This window comes from Stegodyphus dumicola, chromosome 4, assembly GCF_044657685.1.
Source record: "Stegodyphus dumicola isolate Sdum_Otavi_A_Nest chromosome 4, ASM4465768v1".
Lineage (NCBI taxonomy): Eukaryota > Metazoa > Arthropoda > Arachnida > Araneae > Eresidae > Stegodyphus > Stegodyphus dumicola.
The window spans coordinates 240,822,981-240,838,053 of NC_140771.1; the positions used below are offsets into that span (position 1 = coordinate 240,822,981).

General features: G+C 33.0%; 1 protein-coding gene across 2 annotated transcripts in view; it reads left to right on the forward strand.

The window, feature by feature from the left end:
- Nucleotides 1–15,073, forward strand: part of LOC118192048 (calpain-9-like) — a 390,870-nt gene that overhangs the window by 152,974 nt on the left and 222,823 nt on the right. The window contains exons 1-2 of one of the 2 annotated variants that reach the window (XM_085816138.1): nucleotides 10,661–10,925; nucleotides 12,904–13,041. The gene's annotated coding sequence lies outside the window, so the exon portion shown is untranslated. Of the gene's footprint in view, nucleotides 1–10,660; nucleotides 10,926–12,903; nucleotides 13,042–15,073 lie in introns of those variants that run through there. The other variant, XM_085816136.1, reaches the window with a different exon arrangement.

Genomic DNA, 15,073 nt, shown 5'->3' on the forward strand with positions numbered 1-15,073 from the left:
TAAAAACATTTTAATTCGAATTTCTCAAAAATCGCTTCGAAGTGCACTGGCTCTTGTCTAGATGCACGTATGTACAAAATTTCGTAGCTGTGGGTCTATTAGCTTACGCGCAGCGCGAGCGAAAGACACACTGACCACACAGGCAGACAGACTCTTTCTTTTTATTATATGTAGAGATGTGTGAAGTGTAATGTTTTACTTTTGGCAGGAGATAAAAACAATGACGTTCTAGTCATGGCCAAAAATACTGCGACATAGTGGACTGGCCCGATGGAATTTTAGAAGCACGACCAGCTTGATAGTTAAATATCGTTTATTTTTGGATGACGAATTTCTTAGTATATATCTTCATAACCGGTAGAAAATTAGAGGTGCTTAACGCGTCCGATAATTTTAGATATGCAATTACATTTTAAATAATGGCGAATAGCAGAGGCTGAACGACACGCGATCAGCAGGCAGGCGAAGAGGCGGAAAAAGGCGAAAAAGAGAAAGACTGCGCAGTTAGTAGCTATATATGCTAGACTTTAGGTGCATAAGTACAGCTAATTCGTGATTGGTTAATTTCGGGTTTTAGTTCCATTTTCAAAGCAGCGGTATGTAACATGAAAAGATCTCTAATTTGGGAGAACAGATGAACGTAGGCGAAGGAGAACACCAAATTTAGAATATTTAATTTTGAGGTCGCCAATCGTTTCTTAGAGCAGCCAACGTATTTTATTTTATCTTACACGCACACACACACATATATATATCTACTAGAAAGCCTGGCAGTCATACAAAATGACTGCTGTTTTAGATATTATAAATTGATGGTTATAAATTGATTATAAACAGATGATTGCTAATGCAAACAAATGTTCACGTTCCCCTGACACGCTCAATTTGCGTTCAGCTGAAAACTCAGTTTAAAATATAATTTCAGAATAAAATCGGGCAAAATTTTAAACATTTTACGCGAAAGGCTATTTAACATAGAAGTTTGGGTAAACCTACCTGATGAGATGTACTACGCACAACTCGTTAGTTGGTTGTGTCTCCTTTAATTTCTTAACGTTTGCAAGTTTCTAGGTAATTCATATGTAAATATAGTTAAATGCATAATAAAAACAATTGTATGAAATAAAAATACTTAAATGTTCTTAAATGCCATGATAATTTATTTAAAACAATGATAACTTCATGTATGGTATTAGTGTATATGGAGTATTTGAATGCCGTGGCAACTTCACCCCATTGGCCAGTACAATTACGCAAGCAACCAATAAATTATTGGCGACAAACAGACACTTAAGCCGCATATAATAAAGATATATATTTAAATTACAAGAAATTATGTATACTAATTACTAATTTGTTAGTTTTCAATTTATGTCATTATTATTACCGTTTATGTATGCTTTGACAAATATTTAGTAAAACAATTTTTAAATTCAGTTAAAAAACTTGTTCTGCTAAAAAAAAAGTTTCATTTGGAAAATAAATCGGCTCTCATCTGCTATCGTGTTTTCTTCCCACATGCAATTTGAGTTTGACACGACTGCCACATATGATTTCAACAACAACTGAAAATGACCGCTCTGTAAAATACTCGAGGAAGAGTCAGAAAACAATATTAATAGTTCTTCAGTTTTAAAAAGTGTATTAATAGGATTGAAAAACTATTGCACCCTTTTTGACATACTCTTTAATAGTTTAATACCGATGCGTCCTGTCCTTCAGTAATTCTTGGATTCTTCGAGGGGGGAAAAACTCCTTCGAGTAATTGCATAGACATTAACGTCTATTTTAACGTCGTTGTTTATAAAAAGCTTTTTGAAAGAGTTTTTTCCCTTTCTTCAAGGGTTCTTTTACAAACCTCCTGAAATAATAAACAAGCGCCTTCGAAAATTGAGTGATGAGAAAATATAAAAATTCTAATTTTTCAGCTTGGGTACATTCATAGTATATTTAAATATTTTTAAATTACTACAATTCGAATTTCAACTTTGAACTTATTTTTAAATCGTTACAAAGTACTTTAGAATTAATTTAAATAATTCCAACTCATTTAAAAAAAAAAAAACTGCTATTCGAAGCCGGAACTCCTAATTTCTAATTACATTTTTCGCAAACAGCGGGAATTAGTGCAGACGGCGTTTACATATTTTTAAAACGATTTCAGGACTTTTTAATTAATATTTAAAATATAAAGAATATTCTTTTAATTGTTTGAATTGATAGCCTTTTTTCTAGAATGTAAATCTGCATCGTGATTTCCACGATAGAAGAGCTTTTAGTAAAATTTCCAGGGCTATTGGTTTCCATGTCTCTTTCAATACTTTCCTGAGTTCTTTTCAATCGTGGTAGGTTTGCGCTTAGAAAGAGCTCTTTTCAAGAGACCAAAGACACAATAAGCCATAAGCGAAACATCAGGAGACTTCGCAGGAATACGTTGAAAAGGTATATATGCAATACCTGTGTCAGTCTTCATTTTCTCTAGGAATGCAGTGGCACTTTCCATAGTACGAACTTGTTGCTTTGCCTTGATGAAGTTTCATTCTTTGAAAGTCATTGGGGAAGAAAGGAAAAGAAAAACAATAGAAAAATTAAAGTCAGTAAATTTCTCTCCATTGACAGAGCCAAGTTGGGAATTTTTTTTCTCTCCGTTTGCAATCATAAATAGACCTTTTTGTTCTTGCCTTCATTTAGGTAAAGCCATGCTTCTTTCAAAGGTTAAAATGGATTTCCGTTTAGGTCTTGTTAAATAGTTTTCATAAAGAGTTCTAGAAATTGTTCTGCCTTGAACCATATGCGTCGGGAAAAGATGGTGAACATTTTCAGCGTTTTTAAGTTGTAAATCTTAGTTTATTATTTCCTTTATAGTTCGACTGATGTATTTGGAGACTTAGCAATTGATATTTTGTTATTAACAACAATTTAATTTTAGAAACATTAGAAACAGTACGTACCTTTTTCGGGTATTGTTTACAGCCGTCTTTCCGCGTAGATGTATGATTTTTCGCTTTCCGATTAATAACGTCGCTTATTTGGCAATTGGAAATTTTAATATCATGCATTTCACAACGTTTTTGAATTATGGAACACAAATATTTCTCATCGAATAGTGCTGAAACACATCCTTCAATCCACGGCTTATTTACACGTGACATTCTGAAAGATGAATAAATTTTAAAATTAGCAGACGATATTCTCATTTCAGATAATAAGCTGTTGCCAGAATTTTTTTACTCCCAAACATTTGCTTTTTTAAAACCTTTATCGAAATCATTCTAAAAATATGTAAAACACCTTCTGTAATTCCCTCTTTTTTCAACTTCTAGTTCGAAAGCTGTCGCGTAATTTCAAAAGATTTATAATTTTTTGAAAAAAATTACTTCTTATTTTATGAATTGTCGTAGTGTTACATAAAAGATATATAGTCGTTAATACAATTCCCAATTTCGAATTTTAAATTTTACGACTTTTTTTTTTTTTTTTCTGGTTTTGCATGGTCGTAAAATCTTGAGTCCACTGCACTTTCAAAACATAAAAAGAAAGAGAAATTTCTGTTCGGAAGTATAGCCAAGACATTTTTTTTTTTTACCTTTTTATATATAATTTCTTTCAGTAGAGTTATAAATATTACATACCCATGGCAAAAAGAAATAAACGAAGCATTTGAATTTCAGGTTACGTGCGCATCGATTTATTTATTAGATGGATCAAAGTATAACCAACCTCTAACCATTACGTTTTATGACATTCGAAAGCGTTGAGAAATATCGCGCCAAAGACGAAAGCTATCAATTCTACTCAATGTGTTGTATACATCACTTTTATTTTCATTTAGAATTCAGCACATATGACGCTTTTATATACGTTAAAAGTAAGTATACAAAAGCTTTACGTTCCATGTAAAACAGTGCAAATGAAATGGGGAATAAATATTAATTTGAAAATATGTAATAATCTGATGAAAATAAACTATTGATTCGCGTGTTATTTTATTCAACCGTTTAGTTTAAGTTTTGTTTTTGGTTATCCGAAATTTGGTTAAGGAAAATTTGGTTTTAATTTAAAATAATGTTTTCCAGTCTTTTTTCTTCTAATAAACAATTCAACAAGCATAACATTTTACTTCCTTGTATGAAGTAAAGGAGCTATTGTAACCGCGAAAAATTTCTGGTATCTTATTTCAACGGAAATATCCATTTTTACCCCTCTCGAATCCATACCGGCAGAATAAAATTCTCTTTTGATCAAAAGGGATTGAAAAATAAATTTAAAATAGATTCAGAAGAGATTTCTTTCGTGACGTCTGTACGTACGTATGGATATATGCATCTCGCAGAACTTTAAAAAAAAAAAAAAAAAAAAAAAAAAAGGAGCCGTAGAACGTTGAAATTTTGTATATGGGACTGCTATAACATCTCGTTGTGCTCCTCCCTTTTTCTTTGCAATTGGCTGTACCAAACATGTATGTATGTTACCCACCCTATCAAACGGCTCGCTGAGCTATATATTTTAAAGTGAGATAATAAGATAAATAAGATTAAAATAAGATAAATTTATCTTATATATTGTTAAATTGTGTATTTTTTTTTTGGTTTAAAAGGTGGTTGACTTATGTTGTTCTTCGGTTCCTGTTAAGGTTTTTATACTTTAATTAATCTGCATAAAATAGTTAGAATTATCAACAATTTATCATTTATCAATTATCAACAAGTTGTAAAGTGGTACTAAGCCTATATATTATATATAGTAATAGTATATATATATATATATCACAGTATCTAAGCAACTTTTTAGCGTACGAATAGGAATTTTCTTTTAACTTTTTTCTAAATTTTGAAGCTCAATGCGCAAAGTTTTTGACCACATAAGTCTTTTATCGTTTGGTCTCTTTTCTTTAATTATATAAATATATCTGTGTAGTAATAATTGATAATGCTATATCAATTATCAACAAGTTGTTTAATTGGGATTAATCCTAACGAAGCAATCATTTGTTTACATTTGAAACTCTTAATAGACTAGTGAATTAAGTCAAGTGGTGTTCCAACTTCAGTGTCTTTCTGCACGGCAGAACCGGAAGTTAAGTTTCAGTTTTGTACACCGAAAACTGTTTCTTCCTGCCGTTAGCCGAATTGCTTGTTTTGGCGTCGAAATTCTAATTTTAATTGCAAAATTGTTTTTAATTGTATTCGGTGTTTTAAGTTTTTCTGCATTTTACAGTTTTTAATGAAGGTTGAGTTTTTATGTATTTTTACCTTGTCCCAAAGTGAGAATCAAATGGATCGAATTAGAAATATATATCCGTAATAAAATTCGAGGAAATAATTTTTAAATGAAGTGTAGCAAAAAAATGTGTGTAGCTTTAATAGGCTGTACAAGGAAATCACATCAGATATTTTTATTATTTTATTTTAACATGATTTTTATCTTGACATTCCCCCCCCTCCCCGAAATTCAACGCGTAATGGCATGTATAAAATTATACGCTCAGGAAATTCATTAAGCTTAAAATGCTGGGGTAAAATTCAATTTTGTATACACTATTCGAAATAAAAACTACTTCATATCTGGACGTTCATTCACCTTAACGTATATAACAGCAACATAACAAATAAACAAATTCTCAGAAATGTGTATTAGATGAAAAAGGTCAGGAGGAATATGTGAATGGAACAAAATTTAAAACGCGTGGGGCTGCATACTAATTAATTTCTGCCACACTCTTGGCAGAGCATTTCTCGTTAGCATTATGAAAGCGTGACTCAGGGGGTAAAAGTTACAACAGCACTTCCTCTACCCATTGGTTTAACCAATGAAATTCTTTGGTTTAACTACGACGAGAGGCAAGTGTTCTAAAGCGACCGACGATGACCGTAATGGACTGGCATTCTATTGACCTTTCAACGGCAGCCCATCTCTCCCTCCCGGGACATCCTTCTCTTTTCACTTTCGCTAGCCTTTCCTCGATCGTTGACCCCCTGGTGGAAAGGTTTGTTTTCGTGTCATTAACCACACTTATTATATTCTACCCTTTCGGTTGTCTCTGCCGGCCAATTAAAGAAACAATGCTCACTCATTAGATACTCCGTTGATTTAACACTAGCAGGTATGGGCTAGGTAGGGTATTTAAAGAGAATAATTTTAACAGGTAATAATATCTAAATGAAACGTTTTTATATCAGAGTTTGTAGATATAAACTGCAGAATTTAATTAATATAGGATTACATACAAAAGGAGAACATTTATATTTAAAAGAAAGACATTTTAAATAAAATTAAGCTTAAGGTACATAAAACTTTATTAGGAGGGGGGAAAAAAATGGTGTGGCCAAGCTGGAAAAAAAAAAAAAAAAAAAAAAAAAAAAAACCACGTGACTTCCTAGTACGGTCTATTAAATTATACATTTTTTTTCCGGGGGGGGGAAGGGCTGTATTTTATTTCAGCTGATTTCTTAGAATTATTCTAATTTAATTAATCCCTCGAGGCAAGTTGAAAATAGCAACAAAAACTGCAAGTTTTGAAATTAAATATTCCGGTCAATTTTTGTTATAGGAGCCTTATATTTTAGTCTTATTTAGTCTTCTATTTAGTCTTTTCTTATAACGTTACGTTTTCCTAACGAGTATAAAAATTCACTAAGTTTAAATATAAGAATCGAGAGACCCCATTCAAAGTTAGATTTCGCTATTTGTCGAAAATTATTATTAATATTATTAAATCCAACATGTCAAAACATGAATATTTGGCCTGGGAAGTGATGTCGCATCCACCATATAGCTCAGACCTTGCACCAGCGGCTTATTATTTACTTCGAAATTTACAAAACTTGTTAAATGGTAAAAATTTCAGTAATAACGATGACCTCAAAACGTACTTGGTTGCGTTCTCTCTTGATAAAAACCAGAAGTTCTTCTAGCGCGGAATCAAATATTTACCAGAAAGGTGGCAAAACATCATAAAAATTATGATTAAAGTTCATTTTTACTTCCTTGTACGAAGTAAAAAGGAAGTATTGTAATCGCGAAAAGCTTCAGGCAGCATATTTCAACGAAAATATCCATTTTGACCGCTTTCGAATGCAATTTAACAATGTTTATGCTTGATATCTATACCTAAGGACAGAATAAAAGACTCTTTTCCTCCAAAAAATTAAAAAACTGCTTTAAAATGAATTCTGAAGAGAATTTTTCGTGGCGTCTGTACGAACGTATGTACGTACGTATGTACGTACGTATCTCGCATAACTCAAAAACGAGTAGCCTCAGAACGTTGACATTTTGTATATAGGACTGCTATAACATGTAGATGTGCACCTCGTATTTTGGTTTCAATCGGCCGCACCAAACCAGTTTCTTTACTCTTATATGTTTGTAAATTGTGCATTTTTTGCTATAAAAATGATTGAATTGTGTTGTTTTTATCTTAAAAATGATTGAATTTTTTGCTATAAAAATGATTGAATTGCGATTTAAATCATGCTTAATCCTTTCTGGAATTTTTTCGAAGAAATAACTGTTTAAGATTTACTTAATTTTTAATAATTTAATTTTTATTAATTAGTAATTTAATTTTTAATAATTAGTAATTTTTAACAGATATTTTGAGTTTTTATGTATTTTTGCCTTGTCGCGAAGTGAAACCTCAATTAATTGAATGAGAAATAATCAATCGTCTGTGAAAAACTGTTTCGTTTTTGTTTTGTTTGCTTAATTTCTTTTATACATCGTTCTAGCTTTATTACAGTATTTGAATAGAACATGTAGCAACGATTAGATAGTTCTTTAAATGATACAAATTTTGTGCATTCTGTGTTATAATATGAACGAAATATAATACTGTTAAGGAATCTAGCGCCAGAGTGTCGCTATGGTAAACAAATACTAGAGTGAATTTTAAAGAATGCATTTATTCTATTGTGGTTTATGCGCTGTCGGCGAAGTAGATTTAATGCAATCCAATAAGTTTAAATGAAATGCAAGAAAAATGCGTATAATTTAATATTCCGTACAAGGAAGTCATGTGGTGTACACATTAGATTTTTTGTATAGAAAATACTGAGTTTTATTTTACACTCAAATCCGAAATCAGTTTCTTGCCAACTAGGTGTTTTATTACATTCTTCCCTGCATTTCTCTGAAAACTTATAAAAAACGTAATACTAAACCTACTGAAAATAAATTCGTTACTCTAGTACGCTATTTACAGCTGATGTGGCAATATAATCAGGGATCTTATTTTTCGTATTCTGACGTCATATGTGAAATACTGAAAAGAGCTCAAAGAAGCGGTAGCCCAGAAGAAATATTCAAAACGATATTTTGTGGAGTTTCACTATAAACGGCGAATCACTTTTTAAATTATTGCCACTAAATATTATCACCTCGTATATTTAAAGAAATTAAATAATGAAGAATCTGCATGAATGTATGCATGTTTCTCGCATTGTGAAAAGACGACGGTATCTAGAGCCATCAAATTTCGAATAACGTAATACTTCTCCGAATATAGGCATCTGGAAACCCGAATTTTGAATTTGTTATTTATTTCATATTTTGTGAAACTTTAACGAATTTTTAATTAAGAAACTCAAGTATTTCAAAACGAGCATTGGCAACACTGTGCGGTATAAAACACATTTTTATCTCCATCGCGCGAGCCTGTGTATCGGAAACTCTAAAGACATGCTGCTTATAAATACTTTTGTGATACTGCTGTTGAATTGAATTTTATGTGGTTTTCAGTGAGAAGAATATGATATTTAATAAATAAAGGCAACACACAAAACGTTAAAAAAGTCCCTTTGGCCATAATATAAAATCTGAAAGCTTTCGGATTTTATTTTATGTGTCGCTTTATTTATTTATTTTCCAGGGAAATTAAATGCGAGTGACATTGCCATTAAGTAACCCGGAATTCAAAGAGCTTCAGTTTGAAACAATGCTACATTTCATTGTTTGATAACTTCAGTGCTGTCTTGTTTGGATCACACCATAAAACTTAAATACGTGTTTTAAATCGGTAGGAAGTAACTGAAAAGATTGTGGCCTTATGGCCTAGAAATTCCGGAGAAGAAAATCATGAGAATTTGACACACGGTGAATTGGTGTTTACCCTGCCATTTGTATTATTCTTTGTTAAACAATAGGAAAACAATATCCAGTAACCATTGTATAAATGACAACACGAAAATAAGGAAGTAATGTGATTCTCTCGGCCTCCCTAGTAAGCAAAAGATCATTATTAGGTGTCACGGTGAGTAAAAATACTTGTAGTGAAAGGACATTAGTTTTTCTGTTGCTTTCCAAAGATTTTTTTTACGTCGAAAGACATATTCTGTATGATTTAGAGTACACTGAAGAATGTTTTGCAAGAGGCTATTTATCTTTCACAAGTACGAATAAGATTTATCAAATTCGTACCTTCAGAGCTTTGAATAAGATTCATATTACGGTGTAATCACAATTACACAACGTAATTTATATCACAGTATAATAATTTATGGCACAGATTTATACCACATTAAGATTTTTATGACATAAGCTCTATTTGTAGATTTTTGGATGGTTACTTACATTCGTTTTTAATGGTAATGATAATAATGTAAATCATTAAAATCTTAAACTTTCCCTTCTCATTCTTGTGCAAAATCAAAGGAAGTATTGTAATCACGAAAAATTCCGGGTGTCATATTTCAACAGAAATATCCTTTTTGAACATTCCAAAATCCATCTGAATAAGTTTTTTCTTTGTATGCTTGTTTGACGTTTGTACGTATGCACGGAATAAAGAACTCTTTTTTCCCAGTACGGATTTAAAACGGATTCAAAATTGATTGTTCGTGACTTCTGTACGTACGTATGTACTTATGTATCTCGTATTATAAGGTATTTTTCCCGCCTTCTTAGCATGCCTTCAGGGTGTAGTGCTCAGCACACTCGGCGCGTATTGAAGACCTCCACGGTTTGAGTCCTGGTAAAGGCATTCGTCATTTTCCAGCTCTTCTGCTTCGAAATAACCTAATAGCTCTTGTTATGAAGAAGAATGTTTCGACACCAAGTTTAAATAGTTTTACTTCTAGGCACCATGTTATATCTGAAATTCCTATATTGTTAAATGTTAAATATGAAACTACTTTCCGTTAAAGGTAGTAATCGTATAGTGAAGCGTGTACAGCATTTTTGCGTTGTGAAAAAAATGCATTCCGGGACCGCGCCGTGAGAGGATCGAAAACATAAAACATATACAAGATATAAAGGAAAAGTTCATATTAAATATATAAAGAAAACATACTGTAAGAGGTTCCAGATTAAATATCAGTTTATTCAATTACAACACAATAAGAAAAATCTTAACCTCATCTGAGAGTCTGTTCATTTAAATTCATAAAAAAACTTGAGGTTTGTCTGGTGATTTAAAAGAAAGGAAAGGGAACCAATTTAAGGCCTGAGAGTTAAATTTTAGATTTGACGTTGTTTTTTTTTTTACTGCTAAGGACGCTTTTGAAAAGCTTGCCTAAAGTTCAAACACACAAAAAAAAAAAAAAAAAAAAAATAAAACTTATCTTGAAGCGGAGGACTCTTATCTTATCCCGCGTTGATGTCGGCCGGGCTCATCTTGACACTGGTTCTAAAAATGTAGACTCCACTTCACTACCGTAGAACAGAAACAGGAGCACTGCTGCCCAGGACGGCTATCCGCTTGGTCCTGAAAGTCCTATGTCAACACGCAGGTAACTCGTTCAAATTTCGCCGGTCAGAAACGTTGTTGCTAGGAAATTACTGCTCGCCTGTTCTTACTCATCCCAAGAGCAAGCTTCACGGGTAACGTCCCAAGTAAGTTCCACCCACCAGTCAGTAAGGGAGAGAATCCAACTCCAATTTTCTTCAAGCCAGTTTTCAAGAGCCACGTCCACAAGTCCAGCAAACCAGTAAGTGAGTCCAGAGAAAGTGTGTATCCAACTCGAATTTCCTTCGTCTCCTTCACCAAAACGGGCTCCCACTATGGCTTCACTTATCGCCCCCTTAATTATGGCAAAATCTTCGTTTTCAACTCCAGAATGCGGAAATAAGGGTGATCGCGCATGCGCGCCCTTCTTCACTTAGCCAACAACCGGACCCTCAATCGCCAAAAACCTGAATGACTTACATTGAAAGACAAGTAGCAGCCTTTGACCTTTCCGTCACGTACTTTCCTCTCTTAAGGTCAACTAACAATGAAAATTCTTTCTCGAACATTCTAAAGCGCGCGAAATCATGACTTGGCGAAAATTGCCTCCCTTTCCCTGCTTCTTTCACAATGAATAAAAGTTTGTACAAGATTTGCAAATAAAAGAAAATAAATAATATTCATTTATACTAAATAATATTTCCCGAAGCATCTGTTTCTCCCCAAAATTAAAGCCTTAAATTAAATAATTCAGAATCAAAATAAAATTTAAATTTCCATAAATCATAAAATCATTCACCTAATTTTTACAACGCTATCAGATAATTTCTCTACATAATACTCTATAGTGGTGCTCGAATTAAAAAAAAAGTAGTGGATGATGATTCTCCATCACTGGGATTTGGCGATTGGGTCCCCTAATCGTCCTTTAAAAGCGAAAGTTTATAAGGTATTTCTCTCTTAGCATGCCTTCGTGGTGTAGTGGTCAGCACACTCGGCGCGTATTTGAGAGGTCCGTGGTTCGAGTCCCGGTGAGGGAATTGCTCATTTTTCGTCTCTCCTGCTTCGAAATAACGTAATAGCTCTACAGTATAACTCAAAAACGATTACCCGTGGAACGCTGAAATTTTGTATTTGGGATAGATATCACATATAGTTTTGTGCTTCCCTTTTTCATTGCAATACAGTTATATACATATTTATAGCAAACATATGCCGAGTAAGATGTTGGGTAAGAGAAATTTCAATTAGTTTCGAAGTTCCTGCCCCCTGATGAAGTGGCACTGAGATTGATTGAATTCCTCTTCTGTTTTTGTTCATTTTTCTTTAAATTTCATGGTTTTTGAAGAGGGGTTCAGCTTGTTTGAAATGTTTTGGTTTTAACATTTTTAAATTCATTGTTGCATTTATATGTTTATTTGAAATTTATTAAATGTGAATTTCAATTTCTGGTCTTTGTGAAATATTAGTTCTAAATTCCTTACTTTATGTCTTTAACGATAATTTTTCTGCAGCTTAATGCGCGAAAATAAATTGGCATGCTTGTGTTTTGTTTTCAAAAGAATTGTTTTGTAATTATATATATATATGTTACGGTGAAACACCGAAATATGGAGAATGTCGACTTTCACCGGTGAATGTCAACATTCACATAGTCTCTTGGTGTATGCCCGAAATATTTTCCAAATACTCTTATTTCTGACTTAACCGGTCAATGTCGACATTCACCATGTACTAATGGTGAATATTGAACATATAACAATATTATATTTTCTTCTCCGTTATTCAGTCGCGAATAAACGCACTCGACACTTGAAATAAGAACTTAAGAACACGAGAACCTAAAACACACAATACATTCAAAATGAGAAAGGAAAATAATAGAAGTTAAAAACTTACTTAATTATACAGTACGTTCTAAATGAAAAAATAAAATAACAGTTATAAAAAACTTACTAAATTATGTGATTCAAATCTTATTTATTGCAACAACTTAAACTATTATGGCACTTTATGACCTCTCTTTTCGACTTTCACCAGAGCATATCTGTGATTGTAGACATACACTGGTGGGGGTACGAATATACAAGAATGTAGTGCAATATTCGATCTTTCACCGACGTATTTGGTGAATGTTGACATTCTCCAATTTCGGTCTTTTACGGTAACATATATATAAATATATGAAACACTAGTTAAGTGAAAAAATGCCGGTAATTCACCTTATTTTCTATTTGCAGTGATGAAACGGAATGTCATCATGGGTTACCTTGATTTCCCTCCTATGGAATTAATGGGAATATGAGCCAATTTGTTTCACAAAGTCTTCCACGAAGGAGTCCTTCTCTTAAATTGTTTTCATAGTTAAATAATCGGAAGTAAGTGATTTTTTTTAATTAAGTACTGCTTTGAAATTTAGGTATCTAATGTTGTTTACATTACATTTTAAACAATTTAGTACTATTTTTATGAAAATGATTAAAATTTTGTGATACAAAAAAGTTTAGTTTCTTTCTAATTATGTTTTACATAATTAAATAACGAATTTTAAAGATTTATAATTATTTTATTTGGGAGAAGGTTATTAATATTACTGTAGTAATAATAAGAAATGAGATTATTGTTTAGAAATTTGAATTTTAGAATTTTAAATAATTTTAAGAATGCACTAAATGTGAAAAATGAATGAGTTAATTTTGAAAAACTGGTACAAAAAATGAATATAGAATTTTGTTTTGAATATAATGTAGAAAATATGTAATATTTAGGAAATTGACTATAGTTATGATGAATATAAAAGTACTAATAATTTTTAATAAAAAGAATAATTGCATGTAAAGATACAGCGTGTTGAGGGTTCAAAACAGAGGCCACGTTTTTACCCCCGTTATTTGTTTCTTTGCAAAATAAACTTTGAAGGCTCCCACCTTATTGCAGTTCAAATCTTAATCATTGTTCATATAGAATTACAAACGCTAGCTATATTTTCACGCAAGTTTGGTTTTACATAACTGCTGTAGAAATTCCATCAATAATACTATGTTACGTAGTTAATGAAAATCTGATGTGGACACAGCATGACTTCCTTGAATGACCTAATATACACCTTTTTGCTGCATTTATTTAAACTTATTTCCTCAAGTTTCATTAGAAGTATATTTTTCATTCAATTAATTCAGTTCTGAGTTCGAGATATGGAAAAAACACATACAAACTCGAAACATCTTCATTAAAAATTGTGAAATACAGAAAAACTTAATACATCAAATACAGTTAAAAATAATTTGTACAATTAAAATTAGAGTTTCTGCGCAAAAGCAAGCAATTTCGGCCAGCAGGCAAGAAGGCAGACTTTTTGGTGCACAAAATTGAAAGTTTACTTGTGGTCCCACTCGGAAAAAAGACACTGAAGGTGCAGAATCTAACTTAATTCACTGTTGTACTAAAGAGTTTCAAATCTAAACAAATGGCGGCTACGTTAGGGTTAGTAGCACTTAAACAACTTTTAAATTGTTGATAATTTTACAACTATTGCATGTAGCTTAACTAAAGGTATAAAAATTTTAACCGGAACATAAGAACAACATAACTGAATCTCTTTTAAAGCAAAAAATGCACAAATTAGAATAAAAAACTGAGCTCAACAAGCCGGGTAACAGAGTATATACACTGAAGTGACAAAAGTCATGGGATACCTCCTAATATTTTGTCGGTCCTCCTTTTGCCCGGCGAAGTGCAGCAACTCGACGTGGCATGGACTCAACAAGTCGTTGGAAGTCCCCTGCAGGAATATTGAGCCATGCTGCCTCTATAGACGTCCATAATTGTGAAAGTATTGACGGTGCAGGGTTTTGGGCACGAACTGACCTCTCGATGATGTCCCATAAATGTTCGATGGGATTCATGTCGGGCGATCTAGGTGGCCAGATCATTCGCTGGAATTGTCCAGAATGTTCTAACCAATCGCGAACAATTGTGGCCCGGTGACATGGCGCATTGTTATCCATAAAAATCCCATCGTTGTTTGAGTACGTGAAGTCCATGAATGGCTGTAAGTGATCTACAAGTAGCTGAAGGTATCCATTTCCAGTCAATGATCGGTTCAGTTGCACCAGAGGACCGAGTCCATGCCATATAAAAACAGCCGAGACCATTATGGAATCACCACCAGCTTGAATAGTGCCTTGTTGACAACTTGAGTCCATGGCTTCGTGGGGCTGCGCCACATTCGAACCCTACCATCAGCTCTTACCAACTGAAATCGTGACTCATCTGACCAAGCCACGGTTTTCCATTCGTTTATGGACCAACCGATATGCTCACGAGCCCACGAGAGTCGCTGCAGGCTATCAATAAAGGCACTCGAGTAGTCGGTAGTCGTGCTATCAGTAAAGGCACTCGAGTCGGTCT